The sequence below is a fragment of the Danio rerio genome, chromosome 9 (genome assembly GCF_049306965.1).
Source record: "Danio rerio strain Tuebingen ecotype United States chromosome 9, GRCz12tu, whole genome shotgun sequence".
NCBI classification, from domain to species: Eukaryota; Metazoa; Chordata; class Actinopteri; order Cypriniformes; family Danionidae; genus Danio; species Danio rerio.
In genome coordinates this window covers 28,553,019-28,567,201 of record NC_133184.1, presented here as the reverse complement: position 1 = coordinate 28,567,201, position 14,183 = coordinate 28,553,019, and the positions used below count along the sequence as shown (strand labels likewise).

At 34.0% G+C, this 14,183-nt stretch overlaps 1 protein-coding gene across 6 annotated transcripts in view; it reads right to left on the bottom strand.

The window, feature by feature from the left end:
* The window catches only part of LOC141376138 (uncharacterized), a 1,104,960-nt gene that overhangs the window by 297,191 nt on the left and 793,586 nt on the right, over nt 1-14,183 (bottom strand). For 5 of the 6 annotated variants that reach the window (XR_012385424.1, XR_012385423.1, XR_012385427.1 and 2 more), the window contains exon 3: nt 10,594-10,654. The exons of the other annotated variant lie outside the window; for it this stretch is intronic. The gene's annotated coding sequence lies outside the window, so the exon portion shown is untranslated. The remainder of the gene's footprint in view (nt 1-10,593; nt 10,655-14,183) is intronic. 6 annotated transcript variants of the gene reach the window in all.

Here is a 14,183-nt window from a genome sequence, read left to right as displayed (position 1 = left end):
GGTCAGGAGAAAGGCACCATGGGAGTGATTAGAAAATGCAAGATGAGCTGATCGAAGCACGGAGAATATGAAAGCAGGGCAGAGAAAAGTCTTACATTACAAAAATAGATGCTGGCATGCAGTTTGGATTTCTCAATATGGTTTGGGAGAAAATGCGCACTGGATTATTCAGTAATCTTAACCTTGTTAAACTTTAAAGTTTAGAACACTTCACGCTAACGTATGAGATATTTTGAGAAAAAATTAAACAAGACACAATTGACTTATTTAATAAAGGTTTATGTTTGTTTGATTGTTAAATATATGTATATAAATGGGGAACAATTCATTAAATAAATGCAATTATGAAAATATACAGCGCTCAGCAGCATAATTGAATACACCCCATTTTGAAAAATTAATATTTTGATCCATTTCTCAGTGAATTTAAGCAATGTATTTTGGTGCATTTAAACAAAACAGATTTATTAAACAAAAATATTTATTAAAATAATATTTTAGTCACCATACATATTTAGAAATGGAAAGAAAAAATATTGAAATATTGAAAAAAAATTACAACCTTCAACTAAATTTCTCCATTTTTTTCTTTTTGCTTCTCTTGATTTGTCCTTTTTATTAAGTTAGTTTTTAACATTTTTTCTAAACATAAATTTGAGTGTACTAGTTTTTGCACTGTTATTGTAAGTTATTTTGTTAGATAAGCTCCAGATTTGACTTCACTACTGACTAATCTAATGTATATTCACAAATATAATATTATATAGCTTCCTATTAAAAATGTGAATTTAAAAGATAGATTTGTGAGGGGTGTACTTCTAAATGCTGAGCGCTGTATACCAACATAAGCCAATATCTAAAGATCTATTAAGTGTAAATCTACACCTATAAACATGAAGGCAGCAAAATTCAAGTTTTGAAGTAATGCCATAAACAAGTTATTTTTATTTATTAAGTATAGAAACATTTATTTGTGTGTATTGATAATATTAGTACTTTGATTGTAAATACATTAATATTGTTGCAAACCATTTTCATTGATGGATGGAAACATTTTATGAACCCTAAAAGTTCTTATGGAACCAGCAATGACAATATATAATGTAAAAACTATTTTTTTAATGCCCTTAATGTTAAAATGCTAGCATCACTTAAAAAAAGGGAAAATATAGCTTCACTTTTATAAGTGCCCCTAGAAATATCACATCACAAAAATCTAAATGGACTGGTTGCAACAAATAATGCTCACTTTAGATGCCTGTTTTAACAGAATACTGTTTTCCACTATCCAGCTGCAATGCTTTCTGTAGTTTGTCTATGTAAATACATGGAGGTCTTTGAGCATATGTCTCATGTTATGTTTGCTGCATGTTGCGCAACATTTTGTTTTAAAAATATAGCACTGAAAAAGCTAGACTTTTAAAAGTGCATCTCTATGAGTCACTAGATTGTTTTCCCCATTGTTAAAGTGTTTAAACAAAATCACATGCTGTTTGAATCCCAACAAACATGTGTTGATGACCTAAAGAACAGAGAGGCATGAAAAGACCAATATTTGATGCCATAAGTAACACAAGATTTCCTGAGGTTTCACGTACAGACAATAGGCAAATCTGTGAGGTCTTCTCACTCGGCACATAGTGTTTAAGGCTCACGGAGGCCAATGATGCAACAAAGCTCTAATTGTTTACAGAGTTGCATCAGGGTTTAATCTCCAGATGTATTTTTGTTGTTTATTGCTCACCTACACTGAGTGCTTGGGCTTTCCTATGAGACCTAATTGGTCAGTTGCTTTCTGAAGACTCAGCAAAACAGCAAACCCCATAAGTTTTCATTAGGAACAAGCTACATCTCAGTTAAAATGGCCTTCCTCCTCCCAGCGATCCAAGCACGTATTGAACACACTATGCAGGTCGGTGATGCCGTTTGCAGGAGCGCTCAAATCAGAAGTGTGTACAAGAGTTTACTCCGAAGGGACTGCAGTGACCATTATAGAAGTGTGCAGATGTCAAAGCCATTCCCCTCAGAGGAGCAGGAGCATGAAATCTGCTCACACAAATAGGTGTAAAAAATAAAACAGCAAATATACAGTACAATACTGGTTTAGATCTTCTTTTGAAATGCATAGCTTAGAAATGTTAATGAGAATCCTGTTAGCAACAAAGAATAAATGGAAAAATGAAGGTACAGGGGGACACTTGAAAGTATGATTTAAGAGAGTAAGTTACAATATAAGAGAGAGAATAAGACTGCAAATAAATATCATATTGCTGTTAACCAATGTAAAAGTAGCCTTTTTTGGTAACACATTAGTTTAAAGGTCTGTTCATAAGACTGTCATGAATATGATGGAGTTTAATGCATGCCTACCAACATAACATTACTTGAGATGTCTTTGTTATGACATCTTGACATAAACAAACACATCAAAACATGACTTTCGCTCCATCCGAAATTGAATACTTCCCTATATAGCAGGGGTTCCCAAACTTTTCAGCCCGCGACCCCAAAAATAACAATGCCAGTGACTCAGGACCCCCAATAAGTAGTTGCACGCAACAGCACAGACATACAACAATAGGCCCAAGTCTGTTATTTGTTTAATTTAAGAGAACACCACTCTAAGACATGAGACATTCCTCCATGTTCAGTCATGGCCTTTATATGTGAGTGACGTAAAGGTGTCAGAAAGTTTAACCTGGTGGCATAAAATCAATCTGCTGCATCTGACTCTATTACTGTGTCTTTAATATAATGTAATCAACCTTGGGGTTGCAATCAACTGGGAAAAAAAAATTATTAAAGGCTTATGGCATTTTATTTGCATGTTGTTTTTTTTAAATGTAAGTATTAACTACAATTTTTTCTCCTGTATGGACAAAATACCTACATATATACCTACCTATATATACATGTGTGTGTGTGTGTGTGTGTGCGCGCATATGTACTGTATGTATGTATGTATGTATGTAAGTACTGTATGTATGTATAAATGTATCATCCTATATATATATATATATATATATATATATATATATATATATATATATATATATAGGTTGATACATTCATACACACATATATACATACATACATACATACTGTGACTAGTGGTTTTCCAACATTACTAGCCACTCGCCATTTTCACTAGCCACAATTTAGTTGCTGGGAAAAGATATTTTATATGCATAAACTTGGCTTTGGCATGCTAAAATAACTTTTTTTTTTTTTTTTTTTTTACATTTTGTGTTATGTCCACATGCCTCCTCATTCATTTTACTTTTTCTGTGTTGTATATGAGCATCAATGAGCATGAGCACATGGGTCAGGGTTTCATAGTGTCGTATTAAAATTAGTTTTTTATTTCACATAAGTTTTTAGATTAAAGATTTTTCAATTAAAGATTTACCAAATTGATCTCTGACCATAATTATAAATTAATAATTATTTCTTAGCTACACATTTTAAATGTCAAAATAAGCAAAATATAGCTGTATACTATACTTTTTATTTAACAAAACATTTTTTTTTTAAAAAAGAAGAAAAAAAGAAAAAAACAACTGACATTTAAAAAACAATTATTGTCATGTATCTAAACTATGCACAGTGATCTGTCCTGACTAAAGGTCCCAGATCACCCGTTATCTACACATAAATGGGGAGTTAATCTCCTACTGAAGAAATGCTATTTTAAAAAATGATAAACCATAATAACAAAAATAACTGTAAGCAAAAGAAAGCAGGTAAAAAACATTCCACTTGTGATAATGGAAAGATGATCACCTGCACACGGTTAACGTTAGGCCAATTAATAGATTATGGTTAATGGTTTAAGCAAAAGCAACCGGTGTTGCTTACAAAAAGACAATTCTGAAGCTCTTAAAAGCAGCAAGACTGTGGGTGCATGAGCATAACTTGTCTAGTCTAATTGAAAAAGAACCGATCACACTAGTTGTGTTTATAGGCACGGTTGCTTTACGCAAGGAAACGGGAGCGCACATGCATTTTAAACAGTCGCACGCATCACATCAGCTGTTAGTGCGAGTGATCGTCCTCTCATTCAGTATTCACCTGCTTTCTTTTGCTCGCGCGAACAGTTATTTTTGGCAGTCGTGCTGCTTCGTAGTTATATGATCGATTTTGCACAAATATTGGGCCATCTTCATTGTCGAACCTTGCTTATAAGAAAACTACAATTTAAAATTATTTTAAACCAGAAAAAGTGGCTAGTGGCGGTGGCTCTTTAACCCACCACAGCTGAAATCCACCCGCATTTGGTGGGGTGCTTTGGGAACCACTGCTATATAGTATGAAAAAAACTGTGTGTGAGCTGAGTAGGACTGTATGCCAAAATTCATGGTATTCAGAAAACAGTAAGCGAGATGTACCTGGATGACGAGAGATAGCGAGCTGCGTATCCAATGGAAACTTTACTATTCCATGATGTCACGCATGAGAAATCATGAATGGTTTTGTAGCTACTGTATGCACCTGACTGATATGCTGTTGGTCATGTGAAAATGAAAAATTATGGATACGTCTGAATTTCATTCATACCGGTCTCATTCTATATGGAACATACTTTTCTAGTGATTGTGTGGTGAATTAAAATTCCAATGTAATACCTACGCGAGTAGAATGCAAATTTTTCTGTCATGACAACATGATCATTAATATGCCATTATAATTGCCACTCTGACAAATTAATTTATCATGAAATTCATTTTTAAAAGTGTCACACTGTAAAAAAAAATCTGTACAGTTATGACAGTATATTTTAAAGGATTTTTTCCGTACTACACGTATTACAGGTGTTTTTCTGTATATATACATTTTTTAATTGCATTATGGGAAGGGGATCGCAGCTCAGACAGTGTTGATGGACACCGGGGCATACTGTAGTTTTTCCTCTGTTTTACCCTGGTAAGTATGATTTATAAATAATATTACAATATTTTAGTTACAAGACTGTTTCATAACCTTTTTATCGTTATTTCAAATGATTATTTTCTTGTCTAAACCGGCCATGGAAAGTACACCAGTGAATTACATTGGATATTGTTGATAAGAACAGACTTTTTTTTTTATTAAGGACAAGCTGAACTATGAGTGGTTAAATTTAATTCAAACAAGCATTTACCTAATGATTTTTTACCTTTTTATGCGCTTTCCTCGTCAGTAAATATGCTATCAGTTAATCTACAGTTGTTTTTCTGTATTTTTCTAAACAGCCGTGCGCGGGAAGTGACGTCCCAATACTCTGCACATATGCGAGTCTGACTGGATTAACAGTAAACTTCAGCTCGTCTGTGAGAGTGTAAAAGTATGTTAATTATTTAACAGAAATATAAATGTTTTCTTTGTACAGTGCATTTTTTGCAGCAGTTTAACCGTCAAAAAACGCATATTGTTTGAGTTTTTTTTTATTTTTTTTTTTTTTTTAAGGTGGACACACTCTCAATTAACAGAAGTTTCCATTTTTAATTTACAGTAAAAAAAAAAAAATGTGTATAGGCTGCCAGTAAATTTTTCCATTACTGCAGTATTAGTCAAATAATTTCATATCATCACCATTATTATTTAATGATATGTATAGACATTTCAATGGCAAATTAAATTTGTACCACTGTCGTTAACGAAATAAAAGTCAAGAAAAATATTAATGATATTGTTATAAAACTCATGACGATTATTATGGCCTCATGTTAATCGGTTTTATGACAGATTTATGACAAATTATGTCTTTTTATATTACTAATCTGTCATAAAGACACTGACAGGTTTCAAATATTTTTTATGGTTTCCACATTTTTTTAAGCAGCACAACCTTTACCATATATTACTACTTCATACACGCCTGCTGCAGCTACAACTTCAAATAGAAAGAAAGAAAGAAAGAAGGAAAGAAAGAAAGAAAGAAAGAAAGAAACAACCAAATTTAAATGTTGAATGTCAGTGTATTTATAGACATCCAAATATATCTATAGTATTTATGTCCGTATAGCACTAAATACTTCAACCCTACAAAAGCAAGATTTGAACACATTCATAATACGCAATGAAAAGTACTGTATATAAAAGGCCTCCATCCCACCAGCAAATTAATGACAACTCAAAATGAGCTATGCTTTTTCAGCTTCATTTTAATTTGCAGTCCCCTGTTGACAGTACCGCAGTTCATTAATATTAATTACACTTTTATTAATCCGACTGATTCCAACTGATTTACAGCCCCAAAATAATTGCTTTGGTTCGACAGTGCTGATTATAATTGAGACAATTGTGTTTATCGCAGTTGGACTTTGGACGTTTGCTACTGGGAAATTTACACTTGGACCGCCGCAAGCTATCAGAGTGAATTAAACCATACGGACTTCACACGTTTTAGAAAAACAAAAAAATCAGCTTCAATTTGTCACATTTCTTATTTAAGCAATACATGACCCTTCTGTCATCATTTAATCAGCCTCGTGTCTTTTTAAACTCACACTCATGAATACAAAAGACAGCATTTTTTACCACATTCGTTTTTTTTTTCAGTTCAATTACACTAAATGGAAGCATTCAAAGCTACCAAAATGAACGCAAATGCAGTATGACAGCAATATAAAAGTGAGGTGAGATGAATAAATGATGGCACAATGTTCCTTTTTTCCATGATTTATTAAACTCTTAATTCAGGTACAAATTGCACAAATTACTGCCTTTGAAAAAAAAAAAAAACTATATAAAAAAAGTCTAATACATTCCACAAGTGTAGCACTACAGAACGATTTTTTTTTGTGATCAACTTGTATTCATTCATCATTCTGAGATAGGCTTTCAATGTACAGCTAATGAGAACAGATGTGCTCTCAGACAACACACAATCGCACAGCACAAGGTCAATAGTATCGTGGAAGTGTCTGACCACACACTTCAGGTCTTCGTTACTGGCTGTGATGAACTACAAGAAATGCAGGATGCACAGAAAAGACCACCACTGTTTGTGTTTTTTCAAGCCAGCATGAAACAATGCTACTCAATGACCTCATGAGGCACTGATGCCAGGCTGTGAGAGATTTCTGGCCCTAAACATGGAGATTCACAAGCTGGAGGTTCTGCAGAATATGCAGCTAGAGTTCTTAATGGCATTGCGACATGGTTTTTCTTCATTTTAATGCTGTTCACTGAATTCATGGTGATTTTTTCACCACTGTATTATGTTTCCTGATTGTTACAGATTAAATAATAAATCAATTTTTAAAAGACATTTTCAGTCAATCAATTGTGTATTATAATACGGTAATTATCTAAACAATATGTAAGCTAAAATGTTTAAGTGTAACTTAATTACTTAATTTTTTTTTCTTCTCTTGAATCTTCTCATAAATGTGTTGTGGTTCTATACTTTATTTCAGATGTTAAAACACTGTAAAAAAATAAAACATGAAGGAATTAAGTAATTAGTTTTTTTTTTTTTTGTTTTTTTATACAAATTTATGTGGATTGAATATAAAACTATTAAGTAAAAAGACACAAGAATTGTGCTGTTTCATTTTAAATAAGTAATTTAAAACAAACAGCAAACTTTTTTTGAGTTTACTACAAAGAAACACACTAATTTTAATTTAATCTAATATTTGTTTTAACACTGGAACTACAAGAATTATATAACTACTACCATAGCGGCCATTCTGGCCATTCTCATTCCAGATGTCATAATTACGTTCAAAAATTCTTTTGAGATAATGAAATTAAGTTTTGAATGTCTGTCAATATATTTAATTAAGTCATCAATCTAAACATATGACCTTTTTTGAAAAATAGAGTATAAATGTATAGTTAGGCTATGTTAGACCACCAGCTAATATTTTTGTCTCTGTTTCATTTAGTTTCTCAAGCAGGGAGTAAAAGCTTTTTCACGGCACTGAATATGCTGTTTTGAAAGGCATATCTGAAGTAAAGTTATGCTTTTGCCAACAGAAAGTTGTTTTAGTTAGCAAGAAGTTGCTAGGCAACAGAGGCACACATATTTAAAATCATGGGGAAAAGTAGCAGTCACTGGAAGAATGCATAGGGTAGGAAATAATAAGAACTCTTTTCTATTGCGTAACTTTAATAAAATAACAAAGTTGGAGAAAAATATATGCATATTTAATAAAAGAAAGGGAATTGAAATATTACCAATGAAACTACCAATGAAATATTTGTAAATGTTGTACTACAAATACAGTAAATCATGACTTACTGATATGCATTACGAAGAGCTTAATTTGGTCAACTTTAAAGGCAGTTTTATGAATATTTAAAGTGTTTCTGCAGGTTTCACCAAGTTAAAATTAAGACTTTTTAATACATTTTTATGACCATTATGAATTAAATTTTAGACTTATACAGGGCTAAATGCTAAGGATATTTTTTCTAATATCCCAGTTGGAAAAGGTTTTTCACATGTCCAATCAAAAAATTATTATAGTTTTATAATACAAAAATAATCATTTAATAAAATAATATAGGTCAGGTCAGTATGCTCAGCAGTAAATAAATAGAGAACATTTAAACAAATGTTACTGTCAGGAAAGTAATTAAATGCTGTTTTTAAATAAAAAGTTAAGCATTTTATTCATATTTGTTAGTGATTGTATGGGTGTTAATGGCCAGATTGGGTAGCTACTGTATACGCGAACAAAAAAAAAATTAGGAAATTTAAGACCTAAAACACAATATCACAGTAGTTTTAAGGCTTATATTTTTGCTTTTGAGATTTAAGACATTTCAAGACTTTTTAAGACCTTTTTTTTTTTAAGATACCCTTTATTTAAATTTTTTTATTTTGCATTTTATTACTGTTAGATTTCAGATTCTTAAATAGCTGAATCTCGGCCAGATATTGTCCCGTCCCAACATACCATACATCAATAAAAAGCATATTTTTTTAGCTTTTAGGTGATGTAAAATCTCTCTCTCTCTCTTTTTTAAACTGACCCTTATGGCTAGTTTTAAAGTCTCGGGATCACAAAGCAAAAAGCAGTAAACCAGTAAAGTAAACATCCCACCACATCTCTTTTTTTTTTTTTTTTTACAAGGAAAAGTTATAAAAACACTGTCATTCATTAATTTATCTATAAAATCAAAAAAGATGACAATTTGTACTAGTTGTCTCAGGCAGCTATATTTGCACTTCTCCATTTTATCAGTATTATATTTGATAATAAACAGTAAAAACTGTAAACAGGTCAAATAAACAATGGGCTAAACCCAGACCTCTGTTTACAAAGAAAAAGTTATAAACTATGCCAGCGGGTTTGGAGCGGTACAGTAGAAGCGACTCCTTTATTCCATTCACACACGTGGAATTATAACTTAGGGGATTCACTCTGCAAAATAAATGAGCTTGTCACAAAGCCTTTCAATGAGTACGTGGCCAGAAAGAGAGAGACTCATTTATTCACACCCTCCTGAGCGGCATGCCTGGGAACGTGTCCGATTCTCAGAGCTCAAGCCAGAATTACTACTGAATCATCCAGATACAAAGAGCCAAACCTTTGTGCGTGAAAAAAAGAGAGAGAGAGAGTGAGAGAGAGAGAAAGAGAGAGAGAGAGAGAGAGAAAGAGAAAGAGAAAGAGAGAGAGAGAGAGAGAGAGAGAGAGAGAGAGAGAGAGAGAGAGAGAGAGAGAGAGAGAGAGAAAGAGAGAGTCCAGCTCTCATTCAGGTCCACATTAAAAGGTCTCTGCTTTCCTGCCCTCCTCCAGATTCTTTCATATTCCCTCATAACACGTGTACAACGCTTCCAACCACGTTCATAATATATGGACTTTAGGTGTCGTTACAGCACCTCAATTCATATTCTTTTATCTGAACGGATTAATAAAACATTAGGAGAGGCTTGAAATTATAGCCCGCTCGTATCGTTTTTTAAATCTTCCCCTAATTCTTCCTCAAAAGCTGCAGTGTTCGGCGCTCCCGGTGTTAAGATATGAATATGCGAGTGAATGGGAGAGAAAGACAGCCGCAGCGGGGGACAGATACACTGAATCGCTTTAGCGAGGACCCATTTGGGCCCTAAGTGTTCCCTCCGCGCTGCCTCAGAAAGAGCCTCTCCATTTTTCAGCCGGGAAAATAATAAGCTACAGCAGAAACCTGGGGAGCCGGTGGTTTGCTGGCAGAGATTTCTCTCCAAATGCTGCAGCCTGTGTGTTCGGAATAGCTCTAGCTCACCTGCGACATGACGTTAGCATGAAAGAAAGGAACAAAAGCCCTCATTTCATTGGGCTGAGGAAATTCTGATGGGTTTAAATTATTACCAGTCTAAAGACCAGCTCATTGGTGGAGAGTTTCTTGAAAGTGCAACTGACCATGGCATATTTTTTTAAGTGCACACCTATTCACATCATTAAAATATCTCACCATACCTTCAGTGCAGAAACACACACACATAGCTTTCCAACTAGGCCTGTATCTTGATCATTTCATTATGACTAAGAGTTTCACAAAACCACCCACCATAAATTGATTTTATTGCTTATTATCATTTGAAACACACGTACAGTATATAAAGCATTTACTTCTTCAGTGCCTTTAAAGAGCACACAAATATCATTTGTAACTCACCCAACATGTTTTCTCATATCTTTATTTTTCCATGCTTATTCTCCTGACCTCCGAGCTGATTCTATAACATAAGGATATTAAAACAATTAAACTTTTTCAGTGATGGAATAATTTTATTTATTTTTGCTTTATTGACTTTAAAAAAATTAAGCAAAATCATGAATAACAAAAAAAAAATTATACCTTAAAACTATGTTAATAAGTTTTCTTATTATATAGACACAATAAATAAAGGAAGGAAGGAAGGAAGGAAGAAACGCACGTACACATGCACACACGAACGGACGGATGAATGAACAAACGAACTCTCTACAGTCCTATTTTGTCAGAAAGAAAAAAAAAGAAAAAATATATATATAAACATTAATAAAAATGATTTTAGTGTATATATATTAAAAAATGGGATGGTGCGAGAGATCTACAGAGTGGGTGGCAACATCAACAGCCTGAGTTATCAAGACATTTCTGCTGCCCTTTACATTACAAACCACAGGAGAGGGCAAATTCTTCAGCAATATAGCGCTCCTCATACTTAAAGCCTGGTTTATACTTCTGTGTCAAGTGATCGGCATGACCCACGTCGCATACAATGTGTGTAGCTCTGCAATAACACTTCCGAAATGCTAGCTGGCAGTAGGTGTTTATGTTCCTCTGTGTCGAGTTTCTTCGCTGTTGTTTTTTTTTTCTGAACACAACCTTAATGTACAAGTGGCTCAAACTCGCTCTTTTTGAGGCAAAAATCGGCAGACGTTCAACAACGTTAATTATAAAATAAACACAAAACAGTTTCCATCCGGAGCTCCTTCATGGAACTTAACACTTGTAAACACTCGTTGCATCGGGCTCGCACGGCTCTCACCTCTACCCACACTTGTCAGTGCTACCAAGCCGACCAATCAATCACAGAGCTTGCGCTACACGTCATTGCGTCATGTAGTTACACTTTTGAGAGGTGTGCTATGCACCTACACATGCGCTTAATGCAGAAGTATAAATCAGCTTTAAGCCTCCACATCAAAGTTCCTGAAAGCAAAAAAGATCAAGGTCCTCCAGGATTGGCCAGCCCAGTCACCAGACATAAAAATTATTGAGCATGTCTGGGGTAAGATCAGGAGGAGGCACTGAAGATGAATCCAAAGAATCTTGATGAACTTTGGGAGTCTTGCAAGAACACTTTTCATTGCCATTCCAGATGACTTTAGTAATAAGTCATTTGAGTCGTTGCAGAGATGTATGCATCCAGTCATCCAAGCTCATGGGAGTTATACATAATATGAATTCTTTTCTCACTGCACCGTGATTTTATATTCTATACTGCACATTATTTCTGTTAAGTGACAAGACTTTTGTCTCAGCAAAGTCAGACCTTACTGTCCTAATTAAATAATTAAAAATCAAGGCATGGTGATATTTTATTTTGGTAAAATAAGCATAATCTAGAGACCTTTACTTCTTCTGATACCAAACGATTAACTAGAAGTCACGTTATTATTTGTTGTTCTTAAAGATTAAATAGGCAACAAGACTTTTGTAAAGTAGTGTGTAATTATTAATAATAAAATAAAACAAGAAAAAAATAATAATTTAAATTAAAAACACTAAAATAAATATGTAAAATGTAAATCTAAAAATGTAACCTTGACATATGTTAATGCCATGCACTAAATTAACACCTTATGTATTTGCCATATTGTGAACTTACAACAATTCTAAAAGTACTGTAAGGTCCACCCAGTTGGTCCAATGGAGGTGGATGAAGGTTCAACGCATGTTCAGTCTTTCCAGTGAACAATGTTGATTTACTTCAAATGTAACTCTTATCTAACTCCAATTTGAATATGAGGTGGCTTAGAATATTATTATATTTATCTTTTGTTTTATCTGACTCCAATCATAAAACATTAAGAAGATCATATCAATATATAATTTAGATAAATGTTTGAACCTTTTATCTTCACTCGTAACTTTTACATTTGTTCATTCGGCTGCTCATGTTGCTCAGAGAGATCACCCCGGACGATGGCGTACCTCACGGTCACACTCTTGTCGGTCTTAGATATTAAACAGAGGTAGATGACTACTACTTTTAGATGGCCGCTCCCATGCTTGCTCATTCTAAAATATTTTTGATTAGTCCTCCTTAGATGTACACCCTTGAGTAAAGACAATACATTTCCAATCAGAGGTTAGGGCTATTATTATAAATGTAACCGACTACTGTACTCTATAATAATTTTGGTTTAGCCAAGCCCATGGTTTCCAATATACACTTAATTTAGAATAACATTATGTTCAAACAAGGGTCGGGTACCCTATCTAGGTTAGTCATGCAACTCCTTGTTGTCCTAGACGGAAGTAAATGCCCTTTCCACCCAAGTACACCTGAATCAATATCAAGAGTCAGTCGGATCCCTAAAATACAATTAGCATGCCCAATGCTGCATCTCAACTGGATTTTAGTCCGTCTACTGACCTGACACAAAAAGTGCAGAAACAAGGATACAGCGTAATCTACTAAAATTAATAATTACAGAGTAAGCAAAATATGTTCACACATAACAATTTATTAGTCAGGTAAATATGTATTATGCCAACTATTCAGCCAATTTACAAACAATCAATACAAGACATCAAATTCTCAAAGATAGATCCAAAATCAAAAGATGCATACCTGACTTAAAAATATACATAGTATGGAACATGAAGGTCTACGCTATGGGCTGATCTGGATAACAGAATCATGCCGAACATTTAGAAACTTTACCTTCAGTAGTCAATCCAAGAATCTCCTTGAGGAAAGGGGTGTGCGAATAACAAAAGGCATTTGCAAGAGTTTCTGACTATAGGAAAGGCACACCCTTCGTAGTGGTTCAAAAGATACCTAAAGTTATATATTTATTGTTTTGATTACGTCTATTTCTGAGAGAATGAGACCATTGTACCAGTCGCACTGAGACATTTCAAATGATATCAAACATGATAGATAAAGCCACTTGGGTTGATTTAGAACATTCAGACTTTGAAATTACCATTCTGTGTGAGTACAGTATGTAGAGGGGTGGTTGAACAAATTTGCAGGGGCTGCAAATGTAAATGGAGGAAAGGAGGGGAGCTGGTTTTTCCCGCATTCCCACCTGCTGGGTTGTGGAGCCGATTGCCTCTGTGTTTTCAGCTCATATTTGAATTGTCAAAGACATCAAAGTTTTTGTGATATCTCAAGTACCATCATAGAAATATATAAAAGTAATGGTAAGACTTTAATACATATCTATTTCATTAGTGACTAGCAATAAACAAATACAAGTAGGGAATACGAATAAGCACATCAACAAAATAGCAAAGCCTCTTTTTCTTACAGCCTTTAAGAGAGTGTAAGAATCCATAATCCACGAGCCTACAAAGAAATCAATGCTTGTCACTTTGCAAATGTGTGCATAAGGATTTATGTGTCCTTCCCGAGTATTCATTAAACTTATATTGTGCACCTGCAGCCATTAAAAGCTTTCCCTGGTTCTTTGAGGTTTGTCGTGGCCTGTGTTTCAGTACACTAGCGTGCTAATCCATCTTGGTTTGAGAGAGAATGATGATGG